Raw genomic sequence first — 14,894 nt, 5'->3', positions numbered from 1 at the left:
ATAATTTTCCAAGTATTTATAGCATTCCCAACAACATGCTCTATTTCTTTGATCAAAATCAAACAAGTATTAAACTTTAGAGTTAGTTTTTCTTCATTTTTCTTCAATGACTCTTTCACCTCAGCATCTAATATGCTTGGTAGTAACTGCCTCAAGGTTTATGCATATATATCTTTGACTGTTTGCATAGAAAAATCCCATCTTGGCTTTATCTTCTCTAGTAATTCACTAGGAACTTGAGAAGTGATCTGGTCTGGTGAGTACTTCCACTTACCTATTTTATTTGGCACCAAGTCTTCAACTTGCTTCTTCTCTACCTCAATCCTAATCTCATATTTCAATGATCTAAATTTTTTTATCCCTACTCCTTCTTCTAATTGCTTTAGCCTATCCTGGAAGGTGGGTGGAGGTCTACTAAATACAATTTCACCTCCTTTCTTTTGTAACCTCCTTGTGAAGACTATAGTAGATGACTTTGTAGGCTTGGTGATGAACACCTTGTCCTTTTTCTTCAAAGGCTCTTCTTCTTTCTTAGATTCTTCCTCATCCTCTACTTCTTTCTCATCCTCACCTTTGCCCTCAGTTAACAATAGAGGTACACTTGATTTCAGCTTTGTTATCCTTCTCTTTCCTTTGTTAACCACTTGTGGAAGCTTTATTTCTAGCTCAATTCTAGCCTTGGCTTCATCATGAGTTCCAAAAATAAGGGGCCTTGGGATCAAAAAATTCATTGAGAAGGGCTTCAATAATATCCTTTGTATAATAAATATTTACCTCGTAGCCAAGAGGTTTCACCCACACAACTCTAGGCTTAACTACTTGGATATATACCTTGTCATTGTCCACCATGAAGCATACATAATCCTTATAATCTTCAACTAACTTCTTCAAAATCCTGAACCTATTATTCATTTTCTCTTTGAATACATCGAAGTAGTTATCCATGATGTTGGCATAGTTCTCACCCATTTTTGCAATATATTCATTTATTTGGTAAAGCATAAGCACATATTTTCTCCAAACTGCAGTGCCTTTAGAAGGGAAAAACTTCTATACATAAAAGAATAGGCAAGTTAAAAATGAACCAAATTTACACAAGTTGTTCTTTGATGTTCTAATACTTTCCATGTTTTTGTTGAACTACCTCAAAAATAGATTAGTAAGGTCATATGATAAGTTGTTCTTAGCCACTTTATATGCCAAATCCATGGCTTCACATGACAATGTTCAGTTGGCTTGAATTGTATATCTTATGCACAATAACACAAATTCAAATTTTCAATTGTGCATCTATGACACTGCTAATTTTCATACGTCTATCATCCCATTCAGCTAGGGTTTTCTTTTCCAACTCTACCCAACCTAGGGTTTTTGTCATTTTAGCTTTGGCTAGCATGGGGAGGCTAGTTATTTGATGAATCATCTTCTTTGTTATCAGAATTGGTTGTTCTAACCACATCTACCCATTATGCACCCAGCTAAGGATAAACCTAATCCATTTAATTTGAAATTATTGGGGCATATAAGCGATATCTGTCAACCCTTTGGCTTCCAGATGTTGATGCTCAAGTTTTATAATTCCATTAACACATAATTTGCCTAGGGTTTCATCCATTTCTAGAGTAACAATTTCTTGAGTAGTACATTTGAAATGAGTAGGAATGTCATTAACAAGAAGTACCTTAGGAGGGATTTGGGATTGAACTTTTCTTGGGTCTAGAGTTTCAGCAACTGTAGGAGTGAGTTTTAAATCTGGCACTTTCCATTCAACTCCTTAAACCAACATGTCTGTTACTACTAGATGCCATTTTCTCTCAGTAGATTGAGAGAACTTTGAAAAACTTTTGAAGGAGATTCACTCAAGTCACTTTGATTGTACTAAAATCACTCTTCATAATAGCACTTGAAATTTCATGGTAAGAAATGAATTTGATTCCATGCCTTTTGATAAAATATTTTGATTAATGCTCGGTATGGAAGTAGATAAGCTTATAGACTATCATCCACTACATGGAATTGATTACTCAATGACATCTTTGTGACTCGATAACCATAAGTTCCTTTATTACTCCCAACCTTGCTAGGTAGAGTTTATGACCCTACTTTACATGGTAGAGAAGGTAACTAGGTAATAACGGATACTGATCTTGCTTAGAGATCCCTTTGTATCTTGTATATAGATTTGGATCTTTGTCACCTTTCAATTGGAACTAATTTAGATGTTTTCTTTGATAGCCTAGTTCTAGTTCTCCCTTGAGACCTTAATTGGAAATGGTAGAGTCACCTAATTCTTGAGTGACTTGACCATCATTTCTTAAACCAGTATCCTTGGTAGACTTAGGAATCCATTGTTGTCTCATTTGCTTTCAGATGTTATCAGCTTTTTCCTTCTTCTCATCTTCAATTCCACTAGTATTCATCCAATTCTTGGCAAGATGACCAAGTTTTGTACAAATGAAACATATTTTAGTCGTATCTCTTTTCCTCATATCATGTTTAACACAATTCATAATAATGTGTCTAAATTCTTCACAACAATGACATCTGCACTAGGTATTGTAGTCCCAACCAAATATTGCTTTCACAATCTGTTCTGCAGGATTCAATGTCTTTGTTTTTCATTTTGATGCCTTGTGTCCATGTTTCTTACATATGTGATAGTTGCCTTCAAATCTTGGTTTCTCTTTACATTCATTAGCCCTATGACCATGTTGATTGTAATTGTAGCATTTTCCATTGAATTTTCCTTTACCATTAATCCAACATTTGTTTGATGTATGACCTATCTTATCATAGTGATTGCAAGTAGGTCTTTGATTCTTTTGAGCACCTATTTTGGAGGATTCACCTTCTTCTCTATATCCAATTCCTAATTTTTCTTTTTTCTGATAGAGGTTTTGCTCATTCAATTGATCCATGTCTGCTTGAGATTCCATTATTTTCTCATTGATTTGCTTGTCAGTGTTCAAGTCATTTCTCAATCTTTCATTGATTTTTCTTTCAAATCTCAGCTCATTTTTTAGTCTTCCATTGATTTTCCTTTCAGAATTTAGATCATTCCTCATTCTTTCATTTTCAAATCTTAGGCTCATGATTTCCTCATTTGCATTGTAGAGCTGATCAATAAGGTCTTCTTATTGAAGGGATTGGTTCTAGATTTCATCGTTCCTTCCATCCATCTCTTCTTCTATCTTGTTTCTCTATTCCAAAACTTCACACAACCTTACTGACTGAATTTCTTGTTCTCTTTTTAGCTTTCTTACTTCTTGCAGGGAACCATTCTTCTCTAGGAGTTTTTTGATTTCATCATTTGCTTCATCTGAGTTGCTTGAAGGATAAAAGATTTCAATTCTTTCTTCAATGTAAAGATGATCATTCATTTGATTTTCAAGTTATCTTCTTCTTTTTAGGGATTGGGAAAATTACTCTTAGCTTTCTTGAGTTGCACAATGGCCATTTCCAGATCCAACTTTTCATTTTTGATAGCTTTTTCAAGTCTGAATATCTCCATATCCTTGATCTTTTCTCAAATTGTTAAACTTTCTCCTAAGAACCACAAAGCTTTAATACCAATTGTTGGAAATATTCAAGACTATGCTAAGTTACTGAGAGGGGAGGAGTGAATTTGTAACTTTGAAAACTTTAACAATTTTAATCAAATAATCCAATTAGCACTTGATTAGTCACATCTGATCTAATTGTATGCATGAAAAATTGAAAACATGAAAGCATCCATAGTATTTGAACACAGAGATTTGGTAACCCAAAAACCTTCCAAATAGAAAGTAAAACTGGGGTGGGGATAATACCCACAAACTTTAGCACTGCAGCATAAAGTTGGCCTATTAAGGCTTACATTGATCACTTCTAATGATCTAGCTTGTTAGGAGCAATTAGGGCTGCTAGGTCCACCTTGTAAGAGGATTTACAAACATACAATGAAGTATGCACTTAGTAAAGAGATTTATGAAAGATTGTTAGTGTAGACACCTAAATTTGATTACACTATTTTAGTAATCCTATTTAGTTATCTAAAAAGGCATTATTAATTAAATTTATATTTAATTAATCCTTTGTCATCCCCTAGTTGATTAATTTAATTAATCATCTATAGTCCTAATTGATAAATCAAATAATATATTATTTATCAATTAAATCCTATTCTTCTATCTAATTCCAAAAATCCCCATTTATTAAATAAATCTATTTGATAAATGAAATCCTCAAATTAAAAAAACCCCTAACCTATCTCTAATCCTCCATTTAGCCTAATCCACCTCATCCACCCATACTAACCAAGCTTAGCCACTAACTCACCCACCCTCATTAATGCCATCCACTTGCACATCTCTAACATCTCTAATCTAATCCTAAACCCAAGCCTAATCCACCCCCTAATGTTGTCACATTCCTTAAACAAGTTTAAGACTTTCCTAATCCAAACCAAAGTCTCCCCTCAAAAAGCCCAACCACTAAGTCATGAATGCTCTTACAAAACATAAAAGACTCTTACAAGCCCACTCATGACTCTTACACCCATCTTCCACACTCTTTCCTCTTCCACACTCATTCCTCTTACATCCCTCTTACATACTCAACCCCACTCATCATGCCTTTAACCAACCCTTTACCCTACCCTCTCACACTCATCCTCCTTGTGACAAGTGTCACCTTCCCATTGGTGCTAAACAAGCACAATCCATGTGCTCTCCTTTGAGTGCATCCTAGCCCTCCTTAAGCCTTCATCCATCCTTGCATCTAAGCCCTCCATCCCTCTACCCCTTAGCCTATAAATTGAATCCCATCCCAAGCCATTTCATCAACAATCTTTGAGCTAAAGTTACCATGCTATTTTGAGAACCAAAGCCATCAACCATACCCTTATAATGCCAAATTGAGAGCTCACAAAGCTACCAATTTGCCATTACCGATCTCCATTGAAGCAGCTTTTGAGCATCTTGAGCATACATCCACAGAAAAAGGACACATCTACAAAATCAAGAAAGGATGGAGTGCTTTCTCTTGTGAGGTTTGCACTTCTTGTTCTCTTTCTTTGTCTAAGCATATATGTGAATTTAGTTTTTGGTTTGTGAATGTTTACTTTATTTGTTAATGTTCTTTGCATACTAATTCTTGTTCTACATTTTGGCACGCCCGGTGGGACCCCACTATGGGTCATTTAATCATCTATTTTCATCTATATATCATTTTTCTAACCATCTAATGTTTGTTGTTGTTTGAGTGTGTTGTGAGGGTGTTTTGCTTATTTTTGTAGGTTAAAGAACGCACTTAGGAAGAAGAAATACCATCTAAAAAAAAAAATTGCATTTTTCAACTTTTTTGGCACAGTTTTGGTCTGCAACCTATTTTGTCTGCGAAAATCCACGTCTGCGCAAATCGACGTCTGCGAAAATCCGCATCTACGCAAATCGACGTCTGCGAAAATCCACATCTGCGCAAATCGACGTCTCTACTTGTCACCTATTTTCTGTGCCGCAAAATCTGTTCTTTCGTCTTCGAATACTAGCGTATCCGTAGGATTTAGACCATTTTAAGCATTTTTACGTGTAGAAAAAACAACAAAAAAAGTTAAAATTTTTTTTTCCATAGTTAAGCTCTCATTTTTGACGATTTTGGCTAACTAACTAAATTGCTTTTTTTTGTCTCATTGCAGGTTGGAGCACATATGGAACCACTAACCATGTTTCTTGCAGGTTTTCATTTTGCTAAAAAATGAACTTGAATGTTTAACCATTTGTCTTTGAATGCATGTTGCTAAAAAAATGAACTTGAATGGTTAAACACATTTTTCATTGAATGAATGTTGCTCAAAACACACTCTTGAATGTCATGGATTAAAATCAACTTTCCTTGGAATGCATGCTTAAAACAACAAATCCAATCTTGAATGCCAAGGATCAATTAACCATTGCAATATCAAACACTTCATTTGGAGCTTCTAAAATTGAACAAAACAAATCTCTTTTCCACATGCAATCTAGGTAAAGTTTGATTTTTGGACATTTAAGAAACTTTGTTAAGTTAAAATACAAATTTACAAAAATCAATTTGAGTAGTTCCTTGGACTCACCTCTTTTCTAATCACCCATCAAATTTTAACCATTGGTTGCAATCTCAGCGCCATTTATGGGGATGGGTCTACTTGAAAAAGGTGTTAAATGTTCCACAATCTAACTCACTCACTTGGTCTTTGAACGTTTGCTTTAACTTTATCAAAATTCTTAAATGGCCAAAACTTTAGATTAAATCGATCACACTTCAAGTTTGGGCACTAAAATTGAACAACAACTGATGTGGAGAGCCTCCGGGCGCGCGCTTGAAATCGAATCTCACACACTTTTGTTTTGGGCTTAAAACAAACTCACACTCAATCTTGAATGCCTTAAAGAAAATTAATCGATACTTGACGTGGAGGGCCTCCGAGTGCGCGAGTTTGCTTTTGTTGACCCTAACTCTTCTTATTGTTTGCATTCTTCGATCGATTTACTTTTGTTGGCACCTCAAGTTGGAATTGAACATTGTCTCTTAAACATGAGTGCTTGCAAAGTCTAGATTAGCACACATAAGAGTCAGTTGGTAAAAGAACAAGCATGTTTTTTAGCCCAAGGTCATCCAAGTCTTCTCTCCCCTTGTCGTCTTTTGAGGCCATCTTGGGTGCATAAAATTAGGATCCAAAACCTTGTTTCTTTTTAGGAGGCCTGCTTGGGGATTTCATCACCCCTTGGACGACCTCGACTCCAGCGTTCCAGCGGAGTATAAGAATCGGGAGGTGAATCGAAAGACACCTCTCTTGGGATCAAGATTTTGTCATTCGGGCTAAGCCTCAAGGAACTTTATACGCTTGAAAAGTGAAAGAGGAGAAGTGGGTTATCGCTCCTCTCGGCTGTGTGACATCCTTTTGGTCTCATCTATGGATTTGGGCCTCATGTACCTTGCGTATATCGAGGACTCCCTAGCTAAACCAATTGTCAGCCTTGCAGAAAACCATCTAGGATGTTAATGTGTTTGGAGTGACTGATCGAAACATTTGTAGAATGTACACACTCCTTGGCGCAAGTATCACATTTTGAGAACCACAAACTTCTATCTGGGTGTTCCTATCTATTGCTTGTTTTTATTTTACTTGTTGAATGAATGTTTTCCAAACTTGGTCAATCCTAGCTTAGGGCACACTTAGCGTAGTCACTGCCTATTTTGGAAGTTGAACAAGTTGAAGCAAAACAACTGAGATTTTTCCCAAAGCCAAGAAAATTCAGGAATTTATGTCAGAACAACCCAAACCCAAACCCAAACAGAAGTTTCACAAGGTCAAACTCAAGCCATCTCTAGCATACCAAGAACTTTCAGCCAATAGAAAAGAAATAACACCAAGCCCACGAATTGCCAAACTCCACAAAGCAGAGGAAAAAGCTACCGACGAAGCACTTCAAGAGGCTTGGTTTGAGCGTACCATCAAATTTAGCCAACATCCAGGAGTTAATCCTGCTTATGCCTTACCAACTAGGCATGATTTCTATGATTAGACACCCTTGTTTCTCCACATCTTCTTGGATAAGCTTCACTTTAGAGTCATCTTTGTAGAAAAGCCAGACATCTTAGGTTATCCCCTTAAGCATTATTAGCTCATCCATATCATTTAGAATCATACCATCTAGCCAGTAATCAAAAATCTACACATCTAAGCTTTCAAAATTGTTGTCAACTTGCTAAAAGTTTGCCATTCCTAAAATCTTCCAAATCCACCAATCTCACCAAGGTTATCCCTTTGACAGAGCTTTGTCTAGGGTAATCTAGCTTTGTCACTTGTTATCCCTCATCACCTTGAGCTAAAGGTTGGGATCCACAAGTGGTCAATCTCGTATTCTTCCTAAAGGATCATTAGTCTATCCTTAAGTTGACACAATCACCACCAAGCTTGCACATAGGAAAGCAGACCTTTTGTGCTTTGACAACATATCTTTGAAGTTAGAATCCCCAACCCAATCCTCCTTAGGTTTTGTCATATAGCTTTGCCTCAACCTAGGAAATCATTTGCATAGAAAAGCCTTCCCCCTTTTGCATCCATCAGCATTATTGCATCTCATCCCTAGGAGCATTTTTCATGCCACCCGTCACTCACTTAGCTAAGAAGAAAGAAACAATGGAGCCCTATCATTTGGATCGAACAACCTCACCCCCCTTGAGCACTCAGCCATCCTTCAGCCCAAAGAAAGCTATGCCATCAACTACTGACATTGAAGCTTTCATGAACCAACCAGGAAATGCAGTATTGGTAAATGCCATTATAGAAAAAAACAAAGAGAAAATCATGGCTAATTTTCGAAGGGACAATGTAGGAACCTTTGACTTTGGAAGACCCCCTCCATTATCAGATCCATCTCACCCATTGTTTGGGCAGCTGCCACCACCCATAGGCTCTTATGATCCAAATTATCCTCAATATATTCCAAAAGAAGAGCCTCCAGCCAATCCATATGACCCAACAGACCCAAACATACCATCATCCACCCAAGTTGAAATCTCCATGCCGCAAGCCAACCCAGCCACCACCACTCCATCCTTGGTTCATACCTCTCCGCTCCAAACCCCCTTTACTCAAAACACCTCACCGTTCACCCCCTTCACTATTGTTGTTGCTCCCACCCCGAGCCTTCCAAATCCACCCATCTCCCAAATTAGTGCTAGCATCTTTGGCCAACCTCAGCAATATACAACAGGGATGCCACCCATGGGGCCAAGTAATCAACCTTTCATTGCCCCCAGCTTGTTCACCACAACCCAAAGTACAATCCCATCATTTCCATTAAGTCTTGGGAGCTCAATACCACTAGCCACAAATCCACAAGCTACTACCTTCACTCCACAAAGCTATCAAAACCGACAAGCTACTGCCAATCTTCTACCAAGCTCCCAAGTGACCCCAGCTCCCACCACCACTCTACCAAGCTTCCAAATCCAGCCACAAAGCTATCAAACCCCATCAGTTCCATTCCCAAGCTTTCAATTCCCACCACCCCCACCACCAACTAATCCATTACCTCCAATTACCAACTAATTTTAAATGCCACTTCTAGGAGGTAATCCACCACCCCATCCAACCACCAATTATTTGCAGATACCATCCCAAATGGGGGCACAACCCACATATATTGGTCAAACCCCACAAGCCCTCTGATCCTTTCCCCAAGCCTCACAACCATCTTATACCTTACCTCCACAAAGCAATCCATTTATCCCACAGCCAGCTTATGTTCCTCAATCCCAACCTCAAATCCCATATCAACAACAAGCCTCGTAGCACATGCAGCAATATGCGCCACCTAACCCTCAACAACCAGTCATCCACCATGCAGCTGCCCAAACAATGTACAATCCCTATTAGCAAATCCCTCACAGCTATCCATATTCAGTGGCCCCATCCAGCACATACCTACCTCAAGGCACTCCTACATTGGGGGCACCCCAACCATCACCTATTAATTCAGAGTGGGAGCAAATGAAGACAGCTCTGAAAGCCATCCAAGAAGGGAATGATCCAAAGACATTCAAGTTTGAGAATGTGTGTCCTTATCCATTTGACAGAGCCATTACCACGACACCATTTCCCAAACACTTTGAGGTACCTAAAATTGACAAATTCAGAGGAAAAGGAGACCCTGTCACACATATCAAAGAATTTTACATGCATTGCCAGGATGTGGCATACAATGATGTCTTCCTCTTGCGCCTTTTTCCCAAAAGCTTGGCTGGACCAGCTCTTGAATGGTTTTATAGAATCCCCTATGGCACAATTAAAAACTTTGTTGAATTATCTGAGGCATTTGTAGCCCAATATGCCCATCTTGTTGAAACAGAGCTATCAATAGTTGATCTTGTCCACACCAAGCAAAAAGGTGGAGAAAGCCTTGCCGAATACCTACAAAGATGGCAAACCCTTACCACCCGCATATCCTGCACCTTGCTAGAACGCCATGTGGTGAAAATGTTTATTGATAATGCACATCCCAGCTTGGCTCACCACATGACCATGAACTGTTTGCAGACCTATAAGGATATCAAAGAGAAAGGAATGATCCTTGAGAAAGGACTCATCAAAGATGGTGTGGTAAAGATTTACAAAGAGGCCAACCAAAATCAATCACATTCCAATGACAAGTCTAGGTATTGGAACAAAAACAAGCATGTTGCAACAGATGGGGTTACTGACACCAGACATGTGAATATCGTTGGTCCTTCTCAAAACCAGTCTAACCCACCATATCAAACAAACAATCAACAAGCTATCAATTACCAACAATGAAATAACCAAAGCTATCAAAACCACAATACAAGACCCAACTTTCAAGGGTCTAACAATCAAGCTAATGCCATCAATGTAGCTACAGGGCAAAAGCCCAGATTCCAACCTGCACCTAGAAACTATACACCCCTTGGTGAGCCATTGGATGTTATTTTTGAGAAATTGGCTAAGGAAAACCCCATCAAATTTCCTCCTACCTAGAAAATTGATCCAAGCCAATCCAAAGCTGCATGGTACAAGGACAATGAGTATTGCAAGTTCCATAGGGTAAACGGTCACACCACCCTCAGATGCATGAAACTGAAAGACTATGTGCAAGACCTCATTGATTGGAAGGAAATCACTATTGGTGCCCAAACCTCTCCCAATGTAGGCTTACAAATTTATCAAAATTCTTTTCCTCCACACAACAACCAAAATCCTGGAAAAGCACCTATCCAAAACAACACCATCAACCGCCAGCCAAACCAACAACATGGGAAGAAAAATGACCACACTTCATCCTATATAGACTATGGTAGCCTTATAGGTTGTATATCTGAGAAAGAGCCTTTTGTCAATGTTATCAATATCCGAGGACCAGACAATGAGTGTGCGGTCACCACTTGAAGAGCGCGATTTAACATCGCAGGCCCACCAGTTTCATCAACACCATCAGCTCCATCAAAAAGCTGGTACAATATCTTGGAACACCTTGGGAACATGCCAGCCCAAATATCCATTTTAGACCTTCTCCGCACTAGTCCTGTGTACAAAGACATCCTTGACAGTGCTCTCATAGAATCCTGTGTCCCTTCTGATATCAATGCTACTGATTTTCGTAATCTTGTTGGACACCTTTCATCCTCATGTGCCCTATCTTTCAAACCCACTGACATACCCGTGGTTGAGCCAGATCACACCCTTCCGCTTCGCATAGCCATCATGGTATCCAATTTTGCCGTGAAAAGAGTAATGATAGATAATGGATCAGCCTTGAACATTTGCACCCTAAAATTCATAAAACAAGCTGGGTATACTGAGGCAGATATGATCAGTGAGGTTATCACCATCAAAGCTTATGACAACTTGGAAAGGACCACAGAAGGGACTGTTTTGCTACCAATCAAGGTTGGGCCAGTCATTCAAGAGATAGTTTTCCATGTTGTTGATCTAAACCTACCATTTAACATCCTCCTCGGTCGCCCATGGATTCATGCTATGAAGGCCGTTCCATCCACCTACCATCAATGCATCAAATTTCCGCATCAGGGCACTGAGGTAACCATCCATGCCAATCCAGAACCCTTTTCTTACTGCAATGCGGTTGAAGCTTCATATACAAACCATTGCCCCAGAATAGACATCAGCACAGCCATCGCCAGCTCATCCCACAGTTGTAATGACGCAGAAACCATCCTTGCCTCCACCCTATCTACTGTAAAGATCAACAACAAAGGTTGTGGAGAATATAGTCTATCAGATGCATTTGTTGTTGGAGCAATCCCACTTGATCCACATACCCATGGATGGCCAACATATCACAAAGCTAAGGAGATTCCACCTCCTCGATACAAACAGTTTGGCCCAACCACCTTTGTGTCCTCAAAAACCCCTCTTCATGAGGAGCTCACTCCAGATATCAACAATTGGTTACATAAGGATGCACCTCCAAGAAATCAAGCACGCCTTGATCACTTCAGCCAGAAGTATCCCCAACAACATAAGCTCATCACTAAAAAATGGAACTATCAAGGAGGTGGACTAGGACTAGAAGAAAGGGGCATGCAATGTCCCATCGAAGCACATAATTGGGAAATAAAGTCAGGTCTTGGCTTTGGCATACCCACAACTGGGGGCACCAACGAGAACGGTCATGCTTTTTCGAACATCCACCGCGACCTTGTCGAAATTGAAGACATTCCTGAGGAAGTTGAAAAGAGAGCCTACGATGATATCCCAGACCAAATCTTCCTAGGAGACTCTGTTCTCCGAGAACTATCCATCCATCTCATTGACCTACCACTTGCTCATCCACAACTCATAGATTGGGACCAACCAAGTGTCATACATATTGATGAGTTCGCATCAGAGGAAGCGCTTCTAAGATTCATGGGAGTTGAAACTCCTCATAAGAAGACAAAGCCAGATTCTGCCTACATCTACAAGCTAGATCCCAAGGGGTATTTTGGAGAAAATCCCCAACCTAGTTTCGATACACCCAAAACTGGAACTAAGGTAAATCTGGGACTAGCTAAGGCAGCGAAGAGAACCCCTCAGCAAGAAAATCCAGAGCCACAAGCAGAACATGAGGATTTAGTATTGCCTCCTCAAGATAATCGACCAGAGGTGTCATCTATTCTAATAGAGGATACTGGAGAAGTCAACATTGGTTCTTTAGAGATCCCTAGAATTGTTCACATTGCTGCATCCTTATCACAAGACCAAGCTGACCTCCTCTTTGAGGTTTTATGAGAGAACATTGGCCGATTTGCATGGTCATATCAGGACATGCCAGGACTTGATCCAAAGCTTGTAGTTTATCATCTTGCAGTCGATCCAAAGATCAAGCCCGTAAGACAAAAGCTTAGAATAATGCACCCCAAGGTGGCCATACTAGTCAAAGCTGAACTAGAAAGAATGTTAGCTGCTAAGGTTATCCGACCTATCGACTACTCAGAATGGATCTCCAACATGGTCCCTATCACTAAGCCTTCCAGTGACATCAGAATCTGCACTGATTTTAGAGATCTTAACAAAGCTTGTCCAAAGGATGATTTTCCCTTGCCCAACATAGATATGATTGTAGATCTTACAGCTAGACATGAAATTCTGTCCCTTATGGATGGATTTTTCGGGTATAATCAGATCAAGATTGCAGAAGAGGACCAGCATAAGACAGCATTCACTACCCCTTGGGGAACCTTTTGCTACACCATGATGCCTTTTTGCCTAAAGAATGCTGGGGCTACCTATCAAAGAGCTATGACAGCCATTTTCCATGATCTTATCCATAGCATTTTGGAGGATTATGTGCATGATATCCTAGTCAAATCTCACACCTTCATGGATCATCTTGCTGACCTGGAGAAATTCTTTGATAGGTTGGCCCAATATCATCTCATGCTAAATCCCAAGAAGTGTGTATTTGGGGTCACATTTGGCAAGCTTCTAGGCTTCATAGTTTCTAAACAAGGTATAGAGATCGACCCCAAAAAGGTCAAGGCTATCTTAGACATGCCTCCTACCCAGACACTGCAACAGCTTCGCTCTCTTCAGGGAAAACTTCAATCTATCCAGCGCTTCATCTCCCAACTTGCAGATAAGTGTACACCATTTTCACACTTGCTAAAGAAGAATGAGAACTTCAAGTGGGATCTTTTATGTCAGCGCAACTTCGATCAGCTCAAGCAGTATCTCACCAATCCCCCTATCTTGGTTCCACCAGTTCCTGGTCATCCCTTGATCTTGTATATATCAGCAACACCTACTGCTCTAGGGGCACTTCTAGCACAACATGATGATTATAGCAGAAAGAGATCCATCTACTATATCAGTAGAACCCTAGTTGGTTATGAACTCAATTACACTCCTATGGAAAAAGCTTGTTTGGCAGTTGTTTTCTCAACTCAAAAGCTTTGCCACTACATGCTAAGTCATACCATCCAACTAGTCTCTAAGATTGATCCTCTCAAGTATATGCTCTCTAGAACAACACTCACAGGTCGGCTAGCAAAGTGGGTTATGCTACTAAGTGAGTTTGACATCCAGTATGTGGACAGAAAGGCAATCAAAGGGAAAGCTATAGTAGATCACCTAGCTGATGCACCTCTAGTAGATGCATATCCTTTGCTCACAGAATTCCTAGACGAGCATATCTGCCTAATTGAAGAACAGCCCCCATGGAAGCTTTATTTTGATGGCTCATACACCTCTCATGGATCAGGGGCAGGAATATTATTAGTTACACCTCAAGGAGATTACATTCCAAAAGCCTTCAAGCTACAATTCCCTAGCACCAACAATATAGCAGAATATGAAGCTCTTGTAGCAGGATTAAAGATAGCTGCAGAATGGAATATCACTGAGTTACAAGTCTTTGGTGATTCCCAGCTCATCATCAAACAAGTCTTAAATGAATATCAAACCAAAGATGAAAAGCTATTACCCTACAAAGAGCTAATTGATCAGATGACCCAGCATTTTACAAAGCTTCAGTTTACACAAGTGCCACAAATGCAAAATAAAGCAGAAGACGCCATGGCCACTATCGGCTCGCTCTTGGAAATTCCCCAAGAAGCTACGCAGTATGAGTTTTTAGTTGAGCAGCTCCTCACACCTGCCTATGTGAATGAGGATTCAAACCGTGTTTGTATCTTGGTTGGTCCCCAATCCCCTTGGTACCATGAAATTCACGCTTACCTTAACGATGGTATCATATCCCCTCACCTCACACGTACCCAATGCCAGAACCTCATCCAAAAATCATCCCGCTATGTTATCATAGCCAATACCCTATATCGTCGGGGTTATCACGATACTCTCTCTCGATGTTTAGATGAAAATGAGGCCGCGATGGCATTAAAAGAAGTAC

The sequence above is a fragment of the Cupressus sempervirens genome, chromosome 2, assembly GCF_028749045.1.
Source record: "Cupressus sempervirens isolate cs-2001-9-10 chromosome 2, ASM2874904v1, whole genome shotgun sequence".
NCBI classification, from domain to species: Eukaryota; Viridiplantae; Streptophyta; class Pinopsida; order Cupressales; family Cupressaceae; genus Cupressus; species Cupressus sempervirens.
The sequence above is the reverse complement of the archived record's forward strand: the minus strand, read 5'-3'. Positions refer to the sequence as shown.